General features: G+C 36.1%; 1 pseudogene; it reads left to right on the top strand.

Annotated features, from left to right (window-relative positions):
• The first annotated feature begins 541 nt into the window (after window positions 1-541).
• On the top strand, window positions 542-1,161 carry LOC110347849 (sialomucin core protein 24-like; annotated as a pseudogene).
• The last annotated feature ends 2,443 nt before the right edge of the window (window positions 1,162-3,604 follow it).

The raw sequence follows: 3,604 nt of genomic DNA, 5'->3' as shown, positions 1-3,604 counted from the left end.
CAGTACCATGCTATTTTTGTCACAGTAGCTTTGTAGTATAGTTTCAAGTTGGGGATTGTGATACCCCCAGCCATGTCTCTGTTGCCTAGAATTGCTTTTGCTATTCTTGGCCTCTTCTGGTTCCAAATCAATTTTTGGATTGTTTTCTCTAGTTCTGTGAAGTATATTGTTGTAATTTCAATCAGCATTGCATTATGTCTATATAGTAGTTTTGGAAGTATGGCCATTATCACTATATTGATTCTTCCTACCCAGAAACAAGAGATATCTTTCCATTTTCTTATATCCTCTTTGATCTCCTTTTTCAGAGTGCTGTAGTTTTCAGTGGAGAGGTGTTTTGCTTTCTCTATTAGATTGATGCCTAGATATTTCATTTTTTTAGATGCTATTGTAAAAGGAATTGTTTCCTGAATCTCTCTCTCAATGAGTCTGCTATTTGCATATAAAAAGGCTATTGTTGGAGGCGGTGCCCCAGCGAGTGGAGGCTCGGAGGGAACATTGTGTGCTGCAGCTCTCTCCCAGACACCAGCGCTGAGGACAGGATGTCGGGGGTCTCCCGCCTGATCCTTTGGGCCGCCACCTGCCTGGCTGCGCTCTGTCTGCAGAATGTGCTCTCTGTAAACCTCAACGTCACCGCAACCCCAACTGGGACAGCAAACACGACTTTGGTGCCCACCAAGATTGTCTTGACGACTGTGACGTCTGCCCCGCCGCCAACCATCCCAACACCAGAAACCTGTGAAAACCACAAAAGCTGTTTTTCCTGTTCTAATTCAAGTATTGCTAATACTACTTGCTATTGGATAGAATGTAAAGAAGCAAGTAAGAGCTACTGTTCTGATAATTCAACAGTAAGCGTTAGTAATTGTAGCGTGGTGAACAACATTTCCTTGTGTTCTGTGCCTCCTACTCCTCCTCCAGTACCAACCAATCAATACAACAGCTAAAACCACAACTCTGCCTTCCCTTTCTTCCGCCACAGTTACCACAACAGGTGCAGCAAATACCACTTTGACTCCAACCTTAGAACCTGTAGGGAAGTCTACCTTTGATGCAGCCAGTTTCATTGGAGGATTTGTCCTTGTCTTGGGTGTACAGGCTGCAATTTTCTTTCTTTATAAATTCTGCAAATCTAAAGAATGAAATTACCATACTCTGTAAATGGACCTATTAAATTAGTGATGACTGGCAATTCATTTGTGTAACTCACGGAAACCAAAATATTCTTTCAAGAAGTCCCACGTGGAAGACGCTATTCCAGGATCTTTAAATTTACAAAGGATACATAGAATATTTTGGAGCATCGTTCCTGAAGAAAAATCAGTTAAACCGTTTTTGCTAAAAGGAATATTTAAATATTCTCCATGAATCCTTGGAGCTGTCTTCTTTTATTTTAAATGGCTGCTGCTGTGGGGATATATTTCTTTTCTTGACATGCCAAATAAAACTTTCTGTAAGTAATGGAAAATGTTATCCTGTGCAGACAAAACCTCTTGACTCTTAGCAGATTAAATTTAGTCATCTTAAAGTCTGAAAGCTGCATTATTTTCATCCTAACTCTCCAAGCTGTTACTCGGTGGCCAGAATTGAGAAGTATGCCAAACAAGCATCAGTTGGGTGGATTTTTGGCTAGCATTTCAAAAGTGGAATTAATCTATTAGTACTAAACTGTATCCTTATAAAATTTTTTGCTCAATAAGTTGTTTTTTTCTACATTAGAAATAAGTTGCTACATAGGGAATTACATTCCAGACTTAAATGAATGGAAAGGATACAAATCATTAATGTATAACAAGTTCTTGTTCATACTTGTAAAGCACCTTATGTCATTGAGAATATAAAGAACAGTGCCTTAAAAGACAGACTGAAAGGTAGGCTGTAACTTAAAATGTTTGTGATTTGTTCTTTTACTTTAAGGAAGGTAAAGGTTCTGAGGATATACTGTTGAAGTAAGCAATAGTAAACCTGCTTCTAGATATCATATTGTTAATATTTAATTAAAAACAATTTTGTTTCATAGCTGAGAAAGTTAAGCTGAAGAATATTTTACAAAGGTGAAAGCCTTCACATTTTGAACCTTCCAACATTTTTCTTAGGGCTATTGAAAAAAGGAGAGATAAAACTGATTAGGTAACTTTTTTTTGTACTTAAAAAAGATATCCTAATACTATTATACTTTGAAAAGATTTCTCCCAAGCTTTCCTGGAAAGTAACTTTTATGAGGGTCTAAGAAAATAAGTTTTAGAATCATTTATTAGATCTTTAAATGAGACATCATCTTCAGTTTCCAGAACAGATGTGACCAGTGTAATTTCACAAAACCTATGGGTTTAAAGCCAGGCATGGTGGGGCACTCCTGGCTTTGGGAGGAGAGGCAAGGAGGATCTTGTGTTTGGGGCCAGCCTGAACTGCAGAGTAAGGCCCTTTCTCCAAAAAAAAAAAAAGAAAAAATCTCTATGGGTTTTTGATCAGGTTAGATTTTTAATGATTGCCCTGGATAGATTGTGCTTTGTCGTTTTTTTTACTTTCTCCTTGATTTCAATACCTATAGAACAATAAGCATTGTTTCTGTCATTTATCAAGCACTAATTTTCTTAGTTTTAGGAGTTACTTCTTTCCCTTTGATACATTGGATTAGTTCAGAGGCCTTAATTAGTTTAAAATAGGCTTTTCCTTTCTAGGTCTTTTTTTTTTTCTCTTTAGCCTATAGTAGCTGAGTTTAGCACTTGGTTCTCAGCATTTTATAGTAGAAAATGATTGCTTTGGTTCATTTCATAAACTGAGACTCCTTATATTTAGGTGATTATATTAAAGGTTCTCAAAATGAAGAGTTATTGTTTCTTTATCATTGCTGATACAGTTAAACAGCTAAAGTTTGTTTTACTTGCACATTTGTACATACACCTAATGTTTTCAAGTGCCTTAATTGTTTAAATCTCTGGCTTCAAAGATTTTTGGAAAAGGCTAGGCTTACCTCACAATTTTGTGTTTCCATTAGTAATATTTTAGCTACATCACAAAATTTATTATGGTGCCATGGCTGTTAGTATTTGGTGAGTGCTGTAAGATTCATTTGAAAATATACAGAATTTCCATCCTCACAAGGTGGCAAAAATGAGCTGCAGTGGTATAATTGTCACTTACCTGGACAGGAATTAGTTGCCACACATTAATGTCCACACATGTAGGAAATTTTGTGGAAATAAATGGAAGCTTCTGTAATTTTGAGCACTTCTCTAACAACAAAACCATATGAAGTTAGATTTTGCAAGTCTAATGAGCTCTTGCAACAGAATTCACAGCCTCTTTTCTTTTTGTCCCTTCCTTTTAGCAACGTATCTTGAGCCATTAATAATTTTTGGGTTTTAATCCAGAAGGTATATTAGAAACCTTTTCAGATTTTTCACCTGATTTGTTCATGCTGATATTCTGTCAGATACCTTATTTTACCTTACAGATTCTTGATGCACAGGCAGATACTGCTATATTTAGAAGTTTCTATTTCAGTTCATTAAAAACTTCAAAACTGATCTGTATCATGTACCAAACTGATTTAAAATAAATCTACATGTTTATTGGAAAAAAAAAAAGAAGGCTATTGTTT

This window comes from Heterocephalus glaber, unplaced genomic scaffold, assembly GCF_053883595.1.
Source record: "Heterocephalus glaber isolate CG9 unplaced genomic scaffold, H.glaber_assembly_v1.0 deba00001497, whole genome shotgun sequence".
Lineage (NCBI taxonomy): Eukaryota > Metazoa > Chordata > Mammalia > Rodentia > Bathyergidae > Heterocephalus > Heterocephalus glaber.
Note: the sequence above shows the minus strand (reverse complement) of the source record. Positions and strands in the feature narration are given on the sequence as shown.